The sequence below is a fragment of the Ailuropoda melanoleuca genome, chromosome 10, assembly GCF_002007445.2.
Source record: "Ailuropoda melanoleuca isolate Jingjing chromosome 10, ASM200744v2, whole genome shotgun sequence".
Lineage (NCBI taxonomy): Eukaryota > Metazoa > Chordata > Mammalia > Carnivora > Ursidae > Ailuropoda > Ailuropoda melanoleuca.
In genome coordinates this window covers 77,253,728-77,272,779 of record NC_048227.1, presented here as the reverse complement: position 1 = coordinate 77,272,779, position 19,052 = coordinate 77,253,728, and the positions used below count along the sequence as shown (strand labels likewise).

At 41.9% G+C, this 19,052-nt stretch overlaps 1 protein-coding gene across 4 annotated transcripts in view; it reads right to left on the bottom strand.

Moving 5' to 3' along the window:
* LOC100473285 (transmembrane protein 200A) overlaps positions 1 to 19,052 on the bottom strand; it is a 77,020-nt gene that overhangs the window by 20,226 nt on the left and 37,742 nt on the right. The window contains exon 1 of one of the 4 annotated variants that reach the window (XM_034669136.1): positions 8,623 to 8,811. The exons of the other annotated variants lie outside the window; for them this stretch is intronic. The gene's annotated coding sequence lies outside the window, so the exon portion shown is untranslated. Of the gene's footprint in view, positions 1 to 8,622; positions 8,812 to 19,052 lie in introns of those variants that run through there. 4 annotated transcript variants of the gene reach the window in all.

Here is a 19,052-nt window from a genome sequence, read left to right as displayed (position 1 = left end):
AGAGGTGGCCTCATGAGAGAGGGCAAGACCAAACTCCTCGCCAGTCACAAAAATGAATCTCTTCAGCTTGGAAATATAAAAGTCCTTTAGCATTAAGGAACAGACTCTTTAGGGAAGCTCCAGTAAAAGAGGCAGGGGGGTGCATGTGACTATTTCTATTTTCGTTTTCCTCATCTTTTCTCCTACTTGTACAGGCTAGTGGCGGCAAGGTGAATCAAGGAAAACAGTTTAGACTTGCAATTTAAAGAAAATTTTGTTAGTCAGTCTGTCCTTCTCCCTTCCTTTCCCCTCCCCCATCTTCCCTCCCCTCTGTGTGGAAGCTACTTGTGCTCAAGGTAAAAATCCAGCAATACAAGGTGAAGAGTAAGTACCGCCACCCCTGCTTTCCCTAGTTCCCTCCTAGAGGTCAGCAGAGTGTTGGATTTCTTGTAGCTCTTTAAGATGTGGGAAGAATGTTTTCTCATTTGGTTTCTTAAAATTGATTTATGCGAACTCTTTACATATTGAAGAAATCAGCTCTCTCGTAGGGATATGCCTGGTAAACACATTTAATTTATATTTTTTGCTTCTTTTTTTACTGTATTCTTTATCAAACAGAAAATTTCAATTATATATGGTCAGCCTTATCAGTGTGTTGATTAATGGCTTCATAGAATCATTAGAAAGATCTTCTTCAATGGAAGGTTAAAAATTCTCCCATGTTGGGGCACCTGGGGGGCACAGTTGGTTGGGCATCCGACTCTTGATTTTGGCTCAGGTCATGGTCTTGGGGTCGTGGGATTGGGCCCTGCAGTGGGCTTCACGCTCAATGCAGAGTCTGCTCTGCCCCTCCCCCCTCACACTTGTGTGGTCATGTGCACATGCACGCTCTCTCTCTCAGGTAAATAAATAAATCCTAAAAAAAAATTCTCCCATGTTTTCTTCCAGCAATTTTATGTTCTAATTCTCTTATATTTTAATTTTCTCATGTATCTGGATTTGTGTGTGTGTGTGTGTATAAGAATACAGGTAGGGATCTAACTCATTTACCAGAAATAAATTTCTCCTCCCTTGCTTCAAAATGCTACTTTCACTGCATATTAATTTCTTATAGTTGTACTATGTACCAAATCTCATATGCATTTTGGTCAATATTAAGGTTGACCATTCTGTTCCATTAATCTATTAATTTGCCTGAACCAAACTGATTTGATTACTATTCATATTAAAATACATATTTCGATACCTGATAAGATTAGTTTATTCTCATTCTCCTGCATCAAAAGTTTCTTGTCTATTCTTACACATTTTATGCAGCCTATGAACTTCAGAATTTGATTTTTAAAAATCTGGCATTTTTACTGAGATCCTGCTGGATCTCTACATAAATATAGGGAGAACTGACACTGTCATACCACAGCAGCATTTTATCCAAAAGTTTTATTTTATGTCATAGTTGTTTTTTTTTTTTTTAACACAGATCTTTCTCATTTCTTGTTACTTTATGCTTCTTGGGTATATTGTCACTGAGTTTCCACTGTATAGCAGTGTGTTTTCTGTCACTACCATCTCTGTCTTCAACTGGTTGCCATTTGGATGTAGGAAGGCTACTGGATTTTTGTGCATTTACTAAGCTGCCTACTGAACTTGCTGACTGTTAAAAAAAAGTTTTTAGTTCATTCTCTTAGGTGTCCTAGAAGGACAATTACATCATCCAGATATATTTTTGCCTCCTCTTTCCCATTTTAAACCTACAATTGGCATTTTCTTTTTTTAAAAAAGATTTTATTTATTTATTTGAGAGAAAGAGAGAGATAATGAGTAGTGGGGAGGGGCAGAGGGAGAGAGAGAGAGAGAGAAGCAGACTCCTTGCTGAGCAAGGAGCCTGATGTGGGACTCAATCCCAGGACCTGGAGATCATAACCTGAGCCAAAGGGAGATGCTTAACTGACTGAGCCATCCAGATGCCCCTACAATTGGTATTTTCTAACTGTACCACCTAGGACCTGGACAGCTAAGGTAAACAAGTCAACAATAAGGAGGCGTGGCCATCCTCGCCTGGCTCCTGGATTTAATGGGAGTGCCTATGGTTTCACCACTGAGGAAGTACCAGTCAATGACTATTTTATGTAGGGTTTTTACTTAGATTCTAGGAGACAAAATTTATTATGTCAGAGCTGCTGCTGGATAGGGACACAGAGGAGGTAGAAGGAAAGAGGAGGGGAAGGGCAAAGGATAGATAAGACGGAAGAAAGAAAGGTGGGTACAGTGGAGGAAGAGAAGAAGAACCATGTTCTGGGGTGAGGGAGTATGGATTATTAATGCAATGTTAACTACCTGAAACCGTGAATCAGTTCTATATATTTTCTTTAAAATCCTTACTTCTTTCCATATCATATTTTAAAAAACTATTACATAAGGTCAGGAATTGTCCTGCTGGGGATGCTAGGGTTTCCAGATCATCTATAAATCCTGACTGATCTGACTGATTAAACTAGCTGAGAGGGGAAAATCGAGAAGAATGATAAACTGCATACGATGTCAGGAATAGAAGAAAAAAAAACAACTGGAAAGAGTGTGTAGCGGAAAATGCTTTCAAGGGAGGTTTAACCTAACAGCAGCAAAGGATGGAACCATGTTTCTAAAAACACCATATGTGTATATCTCCACTTTCTACAAGAGTAGTGTATGTGGGGGTCATGCCTGAGATATTTTTAGCTTCAGATATCTGTTACACTTTATAATGGTTTGCTTCACTGGTAATTTCCTGTGAGAGAGGGCAATCTGAGAGAAAAATGGACAAAAGACATTCATAGTCCAGTCACAGAAGGAAAAAGTACAAATGTCCAGGTAGCAAAGGAAAAAAGCAACCCAACAGGAAAGAAAGAAATGCCGACTAAAGCAATTTCAAAAGTACAGATAGACCTTCACTTACTAATTGATAAAAAAGAAAAAGAGGGATTGATTATGCCCATTACTGGTGGGGTGTAAAGAAAATAAACCCCAGTAAGCTGTCAGTGAGAGGACACATTGATACTTCCCTGCAGTTAGTTTGGGAGTGACTTTCAAAAGGTTAAGTGTCCATTCCCTTTGTCCCCACCTTCCCCCCACCATTTCACTTCCATGACTACATCCTTGAGAAAGACTTGCGGAGGGGCGCCTGGGTGGCTCGGTGGTTAAGCGTCTGCCTTCGGCTCAGGGCGTGATCCCGGCGTTATGGGATCGAGTCCCACATCAGGCTCCTCCGCTATGAGCCTGCTTCTTCCTCTCCCACTCCCCCTCCTTGTGTTCCTTCTCTCGCTGGCTGTCTCTGTCTCTAATAAATAAATAAAATCTTAAAAAAAGAAAGAAAGACAGACTTGCGGAAGGATCCACAAAACGTGCGTTCAATGCTACGGCAATGGCCAAAGCTTGGAAATCACTTACGGGTTCATCACGAGAAGACTGGCTAAGGCAATCATGCTACATCTTTACGACAGAATATAATACCGATACTTAAAACAGTGAGTATGTACTAATGAGGAAAAATATTTACATCATATTTTTTAAAGATTTATTTATTTACTTTACAGGTCGGGGAGGGGCCGAGGGAGAGCGAGAATCTCAAGCAGACTCCACACTGAGCATGGAGCCTGACGCAGGGCTGGATCTCACGACCCTGAGATCATGACCTGAGCCAAAACCACGAGTCTGATGCCCAACCAACCCAGCCACCCGGGCGCCCCTATTTACATCATGTTTTTGAGATTTTTAGAACAGAAATACAGAGTGAGATCCTGTTTATGTCGCCCATACAGAACATGTGTTCGGATACGCACTGAAGGGACGTGGAGGGGCACACCACTGTGAACAGTGCTTATGTGTCGAGAAGAGGAACGCTCGCTCTACATGCAACCAAATTAGTCATCTTTTTGCAAGGAGAACACACTGGGTTTATTTCATGTCCTCTCTGGAACTCTAATGAACTACAGAACCAAGAAAAAAAAGGATGCTTAAGCTTACAAATAAGAGTAAAAGGCAGAGTAACCTGGTATACATTTGGATAATGGTGGGCTTGCTGATTTAAAAACAGGTGTAATTTTGCCTTTGAAGCAAAAACACTAAACTAGAGAAAATAAAAAATGGCTAAAATCACTAACCAGACTAAATCAGAAATTCAGGAATGGAAGATTCACTTACAATACATCCTAACAGTGAAGGACAGAAAGCAAAGGTCAACACCTGCATTTCCCAGGTGCAGGGTGACATAAAGTGTGAATTTTGAACGGGCTTCTATCTTTAAGAAATCTGTAATCTGGGGTATGCTCACGGATAACGCTGTGCATTGTAAAGCAAATCCTTTCTCAGGGCTCACTGACTCCTCTGTGCCTGGGTCATCCTGATTACTCACACGGCTCGCTTCTGGCCTTCAGAGGGGCTGGGACTTTCCTCTCTTTCCCCAAAGCTCAGTCCTCACTGATGAGCTTCAGTTACTCTAACCTGACAACTCTGATTCACTCACGGAAACAGGCTTCTGTTGGAGATTAGCCTGCGACTTCAGAATTATTATTATCATCAAGCATGCGGCCAGAGGCTGGACAGAGGTCTTCAGGCTTCATTATGAGGGAAACCAGGTCTGGGGCTCCGGAAAGGGTGCCTCCACTTAACCTGATTTGCATTCATCTCCTCCAAGAGATGAAGAAGCAAGGCTGGATTTTATTTAATTTTCATGCACAGAAATTAGATCTCTGTTTTGCCCCCTCCATTGACCCTGTTTCATCCTTTGTGTGCGCCACGGCTCTGTTGTCTACAAAGACCCAAGAGTCATCCTAGAGGGCAAGGATCTGTTTTGGCAGGACCTCGCGGCCGGAGTCAGTGTGGTGGTGGTAAGAAGGTCCCTTGTACTGAAGGGTTACCCCATGCCTGCCCTGTCCCTGCTTAATCCGAACACAGACAGAGTATATTTATGTGGGACTTTTCTTCAACCGTGGACATCCCTGGGGCTTATCAAGGACGAGTTTATGCCAAGGTTGAGCCATCCTCTAAATTCACGTGACTTCAATCTGAGTTTTAAAAATGCCTCCATCGTGATGATTTTCATCAAAATCTAAGACTGATAGGGTTAGAATGATGAGTTTTTGACATGTATGTGTTTAAATGAATACTTTGCATTAGTTTATACTTTTGATCCTCAGTGATATCCAGCCCACTGACAAACATAACTTGCTTTAATAGTCTAGTGTTTCCTAGATTTGCTAAAGTTACAGGTTGAACCACAGATTTTATCGGTAGCCTTTTGGAGATGAATCAAACATTTGTTGGCTTCTTCATACATTGGCTCATTAAATCCTCACAACTCCAAAATGCAGGTTAGCTTCGTGCTCATGACATACAGGTGCCTAACACCCCCCTGAGAGCGGATGCGCTCAGAGTCCAAGGAGATGCCTCAGTTAGGGAGCAGTAACTATTCCCCAGGTTGGCCAAAGCGAGTTCTGCACACAGCCCTTGCAGCCGCCTCATTACTTCTGAACCGGCTGATCTTCAAAAGGAAAGTCAGGGAGGGGATTGAAGTAATTGTTGAGCTTGTTCAGATTTCAGTATTCTTTGCTTTACACCATTTATTTATAGGGCATCTGGGTTCTTTTTTTTTTTTACTTTTGACATGATGAAGAGGACTCTTCTTTCTTCCTAAATCCATAGAAGATAATGAAGTCAAGTGATTAAATAAATCAAATCATATCCCTAATTCTTCCGGAACAATGTTGATAATTTATTCAAGTTTCTCATTCGCTTTGGAAAGCAGAAAATCCCACTCAGCTCTAGTTAGCACTGCTTGGGCTGCTTTTAATTCAGAAAGCCACTTGCAGTAATTTCAACCTCCAATGCTCCTTTATCTGAGGATCCATGCTTGTGATGCTGAACGTTCACTTCTGCACTAAGTATTTGTTGAACACCAACTACGCGCCAGAGCTCCACAGTGGATCTGACACCCTCTGTGCCTTGATCGGGCTCACAGCCTAGAAGCAGACCGCCAAGCACATACTAAGACGCACTCTAGGCACAGTGACGCAAGGACTTACGGGATACAGAGAAAGCCAAAAGGAGCCAGTGACCTTAGAGGGTGGTGGCCAGGGGAGGGAATAAGCAGGAGAGGTTTCATAAAGAAGGTGACCTTCACTCTGTCATCAAAGAAGGGAGGAAGAAAAGAAGAGAGGCAGGGAGAGACTCCCAGTAGAGAAAACAGAGGGAGGAGAGCCATTAGTACAGCACGAATGGACTTGCAGAAATTCGGGCTGGTCGGGGGTTTAGACCTAAGAAGCCTAACTTTCTATCTACAGCCTCCAAGGTGAAGACAGAATTCAGCGGTAAAATCTCCGAGTTTCACTTGATGCAGACACCGGTCATCGTCCTCACACCTCCCCAGTCCAGCCCCACTTGCTCTCATAAACTAGTTGAGGACTGTGTACCGCCTAAAAGGTCATTTTAGGATTCGTTTAGATTTAAAAGGAGTCAAGCTGACTAACCTGAGCTCTACAACCTTACTGAGATCAAAGTAAATATTAGTTAAACGGTGACTTTTTAAAAATGATGAATTCCAGAAAGAAAGAAAAAAGTTTTATGCTGAATCTTTTCCAAGACAACAGCCAAGAAGTTCAAATTATATTCACCTGGAGACTTTAGGGGAAAGTAGGAAAATTGCGAAGGAAGAATGAAAAATTAGAAATGGGAAAGGAACTAGTGTTTACTGAGCTGTGATATTTTGTTAGGAACTTAATATACACTATTGTATTTAATCTTCAGAAAAATTCTGTGAGGGAGGAAAAACTGTTACCATTTCACTGAGACTCAGAGAGGGTAAGTAATTTGCTTCATGTCACACAGCCAGGAAATAGAAGAGCACAGTTTCAAATCCAGATCTGTTTAGCTCCAAGAACATGTGATTTCTCCTTCAATCATACTGCATATTAACAGGATGAGGATAAGCGAAAGGATGAGGCATGATTGCAAATGTTGAGGGAAAACAAGGAGTTGAGGGGAAGAAGGAAGAATTTATGCTTATGAGTTTAGAATGCAGCGAGGAAAATATGTTATTTAAAGAAACAAGAAAGTATGTCATTTAAAGAAAAAATGTTATTTCAAGAAGGAAATCATAAGCATCTCTGACTTGCACAGCAGAGCGCCACGTCCTCAACAACTTGCAACTGTGGGTGATGACAGAATGAGTTCCATTTCCAACCTTTGTAAGAACCCACTTCTATAAAAATTATCAAAGCTGAGGGTGAGAAATAAATTCCTCAAAAAACCACAAAACACAAAAAACAAAAAACCACCCAAAACTACATCCCTCCGGGCATATGTAGGAGTCAAATATTCCAAAAAGCAAGTAATGGTGGCAACCCTCAATCTATTTCGTTTCTGAAGCATCTTCCTACTTTGAGGCACACTCATCGGTACGCTGCTACAGATGTGACCAGAACTAAGGGAAGGGTACTTAAAAATGACCCTGGCACCCTGAACTGATTTGAGCATATTTTAAACCCAATCGGTTTAGAGATTTTATTTTTCCCCTAAAGTGTCATATGTACAAACTAAGGAAATATCAGCAAAAGCTTTGTCTCTCTTCAGAGGGTAAACTGGCAGCATGTATTCTTTCCCCCTCAATTATATTAACACAATGATTTGACCAATCAATTATGGTAACTCAAACAAAGGAATACTAGTAGTCGTTCCAAAATGTAGAAAAACATTTAATGACAGGAAGAAATGTTCAACAAATATATTAACTGAATATCAAAAACTCAATGTGATAAGCAATCTCATTGATTTGAGAAATAGATTTCACATACTAACACACATACACAGCTGGACAGCAGGCACCAACATGGACACAGCTGTCTACACTCTACAGCCGGTCGAGCCACACAAACGCCTCTGTGTAACTGGAGGCACACCGGAAAAATAAATATATAGAGAGAAAATACCCAGATAAGCCATTTGGAAAAGAGTTCACTCTACTGTCTCACTAAATACAATTCTTAGTTTCCTCATCTAATAATACATTTCCCAAATAGAAGATCGTTTAAAATCTAGACTTCCATTTCTTCAGGCTCATGTGTGTCTTTATTCTCCAAAGTCAAATTACTTTGTTGTTACATCAAGATCAATTTAAGAGCTACAGCTATGAATGTACAACTTGACTCAATCAACTAAAGGAGAAAACTCCTTGTGCAAAATTGCAGACGCATTAATTTTATATTCCATCCCTATAGCTGAAGGAACTTCTTCACTTCTTTTAATGATTTCAAAAAGACCAACTGGCTAACGAGCTAGATACCAGGAGTATAATAAAAACACTCATAAATTTCTGGAATAGCTGATCAAAGGGTCCAAATGTCTTTGCTACAAGGAAGCCGTCCCTTTACTATTCTGACCATAGACAGCCTTCAGAAGTGCGGGGCAGGCAACACCCTCGGCTTCCCCTCCCTCCAGAAGGTCTTCTGGGACCAGACGGTTCCAGTGCTTAGCAATTCATAATCTGTAACAAATGTGTTATTTGGGCAGACACATAAAAGAGAACACAAGTATTATAATATCAGAAGAGAAATAATTAGGATCATCCCAACAGCTCAAAAGCAACATAAAAAAATGAAGCAAACCCAGTACCTGAAAAGCAAGGAGGTCCGGGAGCCCTGGAGGCACCAGGAGGAAGGGGCAGGGACAGAGCTCAGAGCAGTGCTGTTCATGCTACCGCCCCATGGGTGTAACTTGCCAGCTGGTTGGAAATGCAAGTTCATGGGCCCCCTGCCACCTCCTGAATCAGAAATCCTGGCGATGGGTCCTGCAGTCGGTCTGAACAAGCGGATTGCCATGCCTGTTGAAGTTGGAGCCACGAAGAGGCAAGAATTTCCTCAAGAGACCCAGCCTCTATTCATAAAACATCGGGGAGGGGACTGTTTCTTCTAAAAACAGGGCTGTTTTTCGGGGGTGGGAAGGAGGTGGGGAAGGGACTGCTCTTACTAGAGAAATAGGCTCCCAGGCAGCTGTGTCCAGCAGTGCTGCGGGATCAAGGGTCTCCCCCTTGCCCCCAGAGTGGTCGCGGCCTGGCCACGAAGGATGGAAGACATGAGTGGGAAGGGAAAGGCAATCAGCACGGGATTTCAGGATCCCATGCACTGAGAAAATGCCCCCTTCTGCTCTGTTCCGCGCCTGAAATTCCTTCAAACGGGGACGATTGTTGCATATTCATTCTGTTCTTCATTCACTCAGGGACGGCTAAGTTCCAGATGCTGCCGGGGCGTTGAGGACCCAAGACTAAAGGAGAACAAAGAGGACTCTGAAAACCGAGAGGACTTATTTTTGTCTACACCGCTCGCTCTGACTACAACCTGACCTGCTTACTCTCAACCTGGAACCAGGGTGGCCGCGTGGTGGCCGCTTCACAGAGTGCAAGGAAAGGTGCAGACCCGGGGCTGCGCACTCGAAAATAATGCACTCGGCTCCGTAGAATGAAATGTGTCATTCCAATCCTCTTTGTTCTTTAGCAGCTTCTATCAGCCACAGATTTTCCATCTGGAGAGAAAATAACTAAGAACTGTGAATATAAGTCATCTGAGTCGTTACGCTTTGTCCGTGTAGGACACTGAAGCGTTTCCATCCTGAGAGCTTAGGCAGCCCTATTTTTTTTCTCGACACAGGCTGTATTTCAGAAGTTTCCTTTTCTTAAGGGACACTACGGGCGGGGTGCCTGGGTGGCTCAGTCAGTTAAGCCCCTGCCTTTGGCTCAGGTCATGATTCCAGGGTCCTGGGATCGAGCCCTGCATCAGTTTCCCTGCTCAGCAGAGAGCCTGCTTCTCCCTCTCCCTCAAATAAATAAATGAAATATGTTAAAAAAAAAAAAAGGGAGGGGGACACTAAGGGCAATAAGCGGAAATAAGCTTCAAGTCATCATTACTAATGAAGTTTATAACCAATGTAAGTCATAACAATCCCTAACATTCATTCGGTTCTTGTTAAGGTACCAAGCATTGTGCTTACTTTTGCGTTCACTGACTTAATCCCCCTGACAGCACTCATAGGGCCAAGGGGTGGTCATTAGGGCTGGTCATCAACATTCCAATTCTCCTTCCAGGCCCACAGACCCAAGAATGGATTGCATTTTCCCACCCCTGTGAATCTAGACAAGAGAAGTGGTTTGCCTTGGTGACTGAAATGAGTGAAGAGACATGTGTCCCTTCCTGCAAAACCTTCTAAAAGCCAGTGTGTCATTTGCTATGATCCCTTCCCCTAGCCATGATGGCTGATAACCCACCCGATGGTAAAAAGTCAGTCATCTCAGGTTCTTGTGTAAGGATGATCTGGAAGAGCTGCGGGTCAACCCACAATGGACATGAATAAGAAATACATCTTTGTTATTTTAAACCACTGAGATGTGGGGGGGGGGGGTTGTTACTGCACATAACCTACCTAATACAGTTGGTTCTGCTAGTATTCCAGTGTTTCATAAAGAAACAGAAAGCCAGAGAGCTAAAAAATGACTTAAATGCAGAGGGGTATTGTCATGGTAAAAAAAAATTTTTTTTTCTAATGCCTGACCCTCTAGCTTCAGGAGCCAAAGGCAATTCATTAGCTGATTTCTCAAAGATTCCCTCTTGTGGTTCCAGTTCATTTTTCACCAAACTAATAGACGATACTATCACATGACTAATAATTGCTCAGAGATTGCCCTCACCTACAGAGATTAAACATACTTCCCACTGTGACTCAGGTAGTATGTGACCAAAGGAAGGATGCAAACCTAGATCTTTCTGACACTAAAACCTATGATTTTGTCACATTGCTACATTGCTTTTATGGTGAAATGTATCTTGAAAAGACTAAAAGTTCTGGTCCTTAATAAACTGTAAGCTTTTTATTTTTTTTAAAGATTTTATTTATTTGAGAGAGAGAACACAAGCAGGGTGGGTGGTAGGGGTGTGGGGGGAGAGAGAGAGAGAGAGAAACACACACACAGAGAGAAAGAGAGAGAGAGAGAGAAGCAAACCCCTGCTGAGCTGGGAGCCTGCCGTGGGCTCAATCCCAGGACCCTGAGATCATGACCTGCGCTGAAGGGAGATGCTTAACCGACTGAGCCACCCAGGCACCCCAAAAAACCGTAATCCTAAGATAATAATTTAAGTTACCACTTCAAGTTTTTATTTGTAAAATTAGAATGCTTACCCTACCATTCTTAATAGGTTGCTAAGAGCTAGGTTGAGTTAAAAGGGTTTGCAAACTATACATCAATAAAATCAGAACTGGTAAATACTGAAACTTTTTAAACTTTCATTATTAGGGATAAAAATATTTCTAAAACATAACACTTCAAAAAAAATGTAACACTTCATTCCAGGTCCCTCAAATAATATTAAACATAATTTAATTTTCTCTTGATGTCTCAGAGTTGTTTTGCTTTGTTTTGAATATGATTATCAGCTATGACATGCTTTTGTGTGATACTCTGAAAGCCTGGTGAAAAGCCAAGGTCTTTCCCTAAAATGTTTAAGATCAAGAATGGGAAATAACTTTTCACAAGCGTCACTGTGTGTCACTAGGTGGATGTGGTTAGGGCTGTCACACAAGTGAAGTTCCCCGGAAGTCCGGACGAGGGTGAGGTCAGCGTGCTGTTGGTTGACACTGCCACTGGGAACACGGTTACTACAACCGCTCTGCCCTACCCAGTTCCGCGTGGGGCCTTGTCCTTAGAAATCAGAGTGCCAAGTAAGTAAGTTTACCGATGCCATGTGCAAATTAAAAGCAAGCAAAGCTGGAGGGAAGACTTTGGGTATACATACGCATTGCGCTTTATGACATCGATTTAACTTATATTTTTGAGTTCTGGATGTGCGCTTACTTCCTGGTGCTCTTAATAAGTCTGCAAATTTCCGGTGAATGTGAAGTTCTTGGGTTAGATCAGCCTTTACATGTTAGAGAGTTATTTAGATATGTTGTAGCATGAGTACGAGAAGACAGATATTTTCTGGATGTTACATTCTATATACATTCTCATAAAGAATCCTTTTCAGTTGTTCAGGGCTCACCAATATATTTAAATTTCTTCACCTGAAAGATTCTTTCTCTCTGTTTCCACACACTGCCGAGTCAATTTGAACCTGAGTATACAGGACTGTTGCTAATACCTTCAAACAAATTTTTAAAAGTACCACCCATTTGTGCTCAAATTTTCATTATTTGTTTTTTTTTTTCTAATTTGAATTGTCATAATTCAACACCAAAGTAAGTATTTGAGGGACAGTTACATCGGTCTGTTATTCATTCACTCACTCATTTCATTTATTCATTTTCATTCATCCAACAAATAGTTACTGAGCATTCATTATATGCCAAGTACTCTGAGGGCAGCTGGGGATAAAACAAGGAACAACTCAGACTCTGCCCTCCCCTCCTGGGACCTACTTGTTGAGTGGGGAAGACAGGCATTGAACAAATAATTGCGAGCGTTACATGTGGTAAAAAGGCCAAATGCAGGGTGGCATGGAAGTGAATATCACGGTAACCCACCTTAGTCTTAAGAAGTTTGAGGAAGCGACTTTAAACTAAAGTAAAGAAAGGAGGGAAGAACAGCATGTACCAAGGCTGAAATGGTATAGAGTGCCACGTGTCCAAGAAACAAGCAAAAAGCAATGTGGCTCAGGCAAGGGGGTGAGGGAAGACGTAGCAGGGCCAAGATCACATGAGATTTCGTAGATCATATTAAGGGCCTTAAACTTTATCTTGGGAGACACAATGAATGGGCTTTAAGCAGAGAAAGAACAGGGTCAGATTTGTATGATTACAAGACTCCTGGTGCCAGGGGGAAAGGAGGCAAAAATGGATCTAGGAAGACCAGTTAAGAAGTCCCACAGCAATCCAGGTAAAGACGACAGTAGCTTGAACCAGGGTGATGGCTACGGGGTAAACAGAGTGGACAGACTGAGAAGGCAGAATAATGAGATCTTGCTGTTAGAGCCGATGTGGGAGGTAAGCGAGAGGAAGTTGTCAAGATTACACCCAGTTGCTGGCTTGAGCAACTGGATGGATGAAATAAGGAACAAATGAAGGGAAAGTCTGACGGAAAAGTTTAGTTTTGAATATGTTATTGGTTCTTATATTCCTACAGATACTTACTGCTAATTGGCTATCTGTACACACACACAGAGCAATCCTGTAAGCAAAAGTTGAAAATTTAATCCACTGATAAAAGAGGCATGAGGCTTAATGACCATGAATCATAACATTGTTTTTCTTAGTGGAACAGATCCTCTGAATCTTCACACTAGAGTCAAATACTAAATAATGAATGTGATTTTGGAACAAATTTCCTTTCTCCTACAGTATTATTTATTTTGTAACCTGGAGAAGAATCCCAGCAGCGATTAGTATGGAGTAATTGTCAAACTTAATTTACCATTAAAAAAAACAAAACCCAACCACTAAAAAGCTTGCTCCCAAAATAAAAGTGTTAATAAAAAGCAATGTAATTATGACATTTAAATGTAAAAAGGAAAAAAAAAACAGGAATGTCTATAAAATATTCAGTATGCGAAACACTCTGAAACCTTGGAAGAGATGGGAATTCAAAGTATTATTGTTACCAAATTATCTCTAGTTTAATTTCTAAATGACTTGTTTCAGTGAAGATGATGAATCTTTGCTAATGATGCTTACAAATACTGTAATAATTCCTTACACATACATAGCACAGTAACTCATTTGCATACCCGATCACAATTTTCTTGTAGATAAAGGTACAACCTCAAACACCCTCCAAGAATGATCTCGTGGGAAGCCCCAAAGGCACTAAAGGGAGGAAAGGGATCTCTAGAGCAGAGGAGTGCTGGGCAGATTTACCATCTATTTCCTTACTTTTTTAAGATTTTATTTATTTATTTGTCAGAAAGAGAGAGAGCACAAGCAGGGCGAGCGGCAGAGGCAGAAGCAGGCTCCCTGCTGAACAAGGAACCTGATGCAGGGCTCCATCCCAGGACCCCGAGACCACAACCTGAGCCGAAGGCAGACGCTCAACCAACTGAGCCACCCAGGCTCCCCTACCACCAATTTAGTAAACTATGGAAGTGGGGCTCAAGGGAGTCCCAATGTCCTTTCAACACTTAAGGATCTATCATCTTATGGAGTCTTTGGTTCTCTTTTTCCTGACACGTAGTTCTCTTGAAATTATAAAGAGCTGATTTCTTCACCAAGGAAGGATGTAATTCCTTTATAATGAAGCTTGCCGTTGGCAAGCCAAGCACACAGAATTGAGGAGAACATACTAGATCGTTCCTCTCCCCACGGTCCATTTTTATCTGTTAGTCTCTACAGGGTGCATGGGCAATCAGGGGTGAAAGAGGTTTCCTTACCCTTTTGCTCATCTCCATGACTTGGCACCTTATCAGGCACTCAGTAGAAGAAAACCCTTCCCTTTGGGTCAAAGCTCTGTTCTCTCTGTCCTGTGTGGTCTCTAACTCCCTGGTTCTCTTCCCTTCCTGCCTGCTTCCTCAGAGACTAGATCTGCAAATGCTTGCATTCCACTGAATTCTATTCTGGATGGGGTGGTGGAGTGAGCTTTCAAAAGTTCTCAAGGATACATTACCTAGAAAACAATACAATTTTATATCGCCTCAAATAATTTACCTCCTATGAGTTAATATGAAAAAAGAGTCTCTGACTCTTCCTTTCCTCTGTATTTCATATCTAAAGGTTGGTTTGGAAGTTCGGTATGTTCCTGGCTCCAGAAATAGTGTGTATGAGCAAGGAAAACTGTCCTTCCAAGCCCGGAAATGCATTTGCTGGTTTACTTGTTTATTGTTTCTCTTCTACTAGGATCACGAGCACGCGTTGTTCGTAAGTACCTAGCATAGAGCTGACGCACAGGGTTTACTGAATGAAAGTGGGCGCCCAGGGCACTGGGCTCAGCTGAGTGCTGCTGTACAAGTCACTTCTCTGATCTCATGAGACTGCAAATTCAAGAGAGACAATGCATGCACACATTCTTGTACTCTGGGCTGTGCCATGTACATGTAAAAAGTTATTATAGGATTTGCAAACGCCATTAATAAAAATTCATTATCTTTACTGAAGCGAGTTATGTGAAAATTGAACTAGACATAATTTGGTAACAATAATACTTTGAATTCCCTTTTTTTCCCAGGATTTCAAAGTGTTTCATATGCTGAATATTTTATAGGCATTGTAGCTTATTTTCCTTTTTATATTTTCAATGTCATAATTACGTTGATTTTTATTAAGACCTTTTGGAAGCTGTTGGAAGCAGACTTTTTCTTGTTTTCTTAATAGTAAATTAAATTTAATTATTATTTCATACTAATTGCCATTGAGATTCTCCTTCCAAGTACAAAATAAATAATATTGAAGGAGAACAGAAACTAGTCCCCAAATCACACTTATCAGTAAGCATTTGGCTTCAGTGTAAAGATTCGAAGGTTCTATTTGGAATAGGGAAGATAATGATCGTCTAGGCAGAGGATATTCAAAAGCTCTAAGACAGCAAAAAATGTGATGTTCCAAGAACAGAAAGAAGGCCAGGTTCTCAGGGCTTAGAAAGTAGAGGGGTGAACAGCACAAGATAAGAGTGGAGAGAGGGACGGGGCTGGTCGTGCCGCTGTACATAAGAATCATGGGTTTGTTAAGTGTGCTAAGCAGGCCAGTGACATGATCTGATATGCACACGTCGCTTTGGCAGCTGTGAGGATAATGAATGAGGATGAGAAGTAGATGAGGTGAGAGATACCATTTTGTTTTGGTTTGGTTTTTTCCTTCCCTCTTGTCCATCAGGCTCCCATGTACAGCCAATGGGAGTCTCCTTTTCTCCAGCGCACAGGTGTTTCTCACTCCCAAGACAGCCAACTTTCCAGGAGATTGTGCTAGGCTCTTCATTCTCAGCTCTATCCCATTTTCATTCGTAGGTGAAGAACTTTGGCCCTCCATATATCCATTTCTATCTTTTTGCTCTTTTTTCCAAAGTTGGTCCTCCCTGGGAGCCATTCAGAGCCAGTGTCTCAGAGCAATATCCCATGCTTTAAACTGGGGAGTCTGGCAGAAATCTTGTGACTCTGTCATAAGTTGAGCCACAGGGCCCCTCGTAATTTGCCTTTGAGAACTATGTTGACAAGGGGAGGCCTGGGGCATTTGATGGTGCCCGGTGGGATGTGTTTGTGTGTAGGCAGGGTCAAAGGTATTGGGAGGGAGCTGTCCTCACTTCAAGGTCAAGGTAAAATGAAGTTAGACATCTCATTCCCAGCTTCATCCCATTCCCGTCCCAACTAGAGTTGAGACAGGAGGTACTGAAAAGAATAGACCACAGACCACAGAATGCATTGACCAATAGGGATAAAGAAGAATCAAGAACATTTCCAGATCTCTCGCTGGGGGCACCGTTGTGCCATTTGTTGGGAAAGGAAAGACTGGGAAGAAGATCTGCGCTGGGGAGGGTGGTGTTAGTAATCAAGAGTTCAGGTATGGACGTGCTGAGTTTGAGATGCCAGGGAAATAGCAAAGGGGCACAAAACCCAAGGAATGCTACTTGACATCTCCACTTCAGTATTGCACAGGCATGTCAATGCCAAAGTTCTAGCACAATTGAGATGAAAGGCCAGTCTAAAGGAGAGATCGGAGGCAGCTCCAGGGCCAAGATGGGGGCTGGAAACAGAAATTTGGGGTCACCGGTACACCCCATGTGCAGAGTGGGCAGTACCTTAGACTGTTTATCTGACTTCAAAGAGCACAGATCCGACGGCTGCCAACGAGGAACTGCTGGCACTTGATTCTGAAGTTCTCCTCATGGATTACTTTGGACACAAAATCCCCTGAAGATAACTTACTCCTAAGTAATTAATGCACATGGCTATTTTGGAAAAGATACGCTGTAAACGTGTGTTCATTTCTCATTGAACGCAGAATAAATTAAATATCAAAGCTCCTCTATATTAAAATATGTATCCTCACATTAAAAAATAAATCTTAAAAAAATAAATTGACATGAGGATACTTAAGAAATCATTTTTTTAATGGTATGTTCCAGAATCTTGGTTAAAAAATATGACCACAGATCTTCCGAGTTCAGCAAATTATTAGGTTACTTCTACATCAACGTTTAAAAATGACATTGAGCCCTATTCCCTTTCACGAACAATTCATTCCTAAAGCCATTTGGTGGGGTTGAATAAGGCAGAAATCCATATGTGAGTAGGGAAGCCATGGTGACGGAGAGGGGGGTGTCAGAAACTGGCTAGAATGAGAAAGATGTTCATCAAACCTGGTGTCAAACTCTGAGCAAAGAAGTCATACCCACGGGGGGGTATCCAAGCACAGATTTTCAGAGCCAAGCAGAGCAAGAAGCATTTCCACATGGGGCTGTGGCCCAGCCCAGGGCGTCAGTGCCTGAGCAAGGTGAAAGGGAGTCCCTGCAGGAGTGGGCAAGGTGGACTGATGTGGGGGTTGAGACCAGAATAACACAAAGGAGCAGCACTATTGCATAAGTGGCCCAGCACAGGGTATCAGAGTGTGAACAATGAGGAGGGTGCCGTGGGGACAGCAGTGATGACTGTCCATTGAGAGGGTCTGTGAGCAGCAGCAACACCCTGATCGCAGCGAACACACCTATCACCCAGATTTTGGTTTCTAAATACCCTTCTCCACTAAAAGGAACAAGAGCGTCTGGGAAAAATGGCCAATTTCAGAACTAGGGTAAGGAAAGTGTAGAATGATCTCAGTAACATGTGCCCCCAAAAGCGAGGAAATGCTCAAACAATGATGGCGATATGTCAAAAAGACATAGAAGCCAGCCTGAATGAGGCCCCATTGGCCAAATATGGCAGGCACAGATTATACCCTATTAAACCATGAGGCCATAATAATATAAACTAGCAAATGCACAAATTGAAAGTTTAAGAAGGAACAAGATATTTGCATAAATTCAAAGTACCTCCTCACAAAATACTTATTCATTATAAATGGAAAATACTGTGAAACTTTGATCGATTAAGGAGTGGCAGACACCAGATCAAAGTGAACATCAATATCATGAGATGAACTGGAATCATGCACTAAATGACACAATAAGAAAAAAGCACCATGAAAAAATCCAGAATAAGCCACTGTAGCATAAAAATTATTTAAAGATAAAGGCATTCTGAGTTCCTAAAATCCCTTATCTGCCTAAAAGCAGAGGCTCCCAAAAGAGCTTAAAAAAAAATGCAATTGTCATAAATCCCATCTCTGGGAACAACTCCAATCTTCTCTTTCAGAGAGAGAAGCTGGCACCACACCCTGCAAAACCATCCTATCTCCCATCTAGTTTCCTAAGGGCCCATTTACCGTTTCAAAGAGTCATTTGTTTTTCCATAAGTGTCCTTTCTCTGCATTTTCCTTCTAAAAAGTCATTTGTTCTCCCAGAAGCACCCTTCTGGCCCTCCCTGCTCCTTATTAAGATGGTCCCTCTGGCCCTCCCTGCTCCTTATTAAGATGGTCCGTAAGCCTCAAACCTTACTACTTTAGTTACACTTGTGAACCCCGTGCATATGCACTTAATTGAATCTGTTTTTCTTTCCTCTTACTAACGTGTCTTTGTCAGTTTAATTTGCAGGCCTCCATATACTGAACCGAAGAGGTTCAAGGAAAAGTTATTTTCCTCCCCAACAACTACTTCTGTGATACTCCTGCCCAACCTGAATCTAAGAACAAGGAAGTATTGGGGCTCCTGGGTGGCATAGTGGTTAAGCGTCTGCCTTCGGCTTAGGGCGTGATCCCGGTGTTGTGGGATCGAGCCCNTTGGATTTGATGGTTATATTGTAGTTATGTAGAGAATGTCTTTGTAAGAAATGCACGCCAATACACCTGCACACTAACTCATGCCAACAACTTATTTTCAAGTGGTTTAAAGTTCTTTGTATTATATTTGCGAAATTTCCATAGGCGTGAGGTTTAAGAAAAATAAACACTTTAAAAAATGGCATTGATTTGCCTTCACACCCCACCTACTACTTCCCATCAAACACGATCAATTACTGGTTTGAAACAAATCTCTAATGCCAACGTGA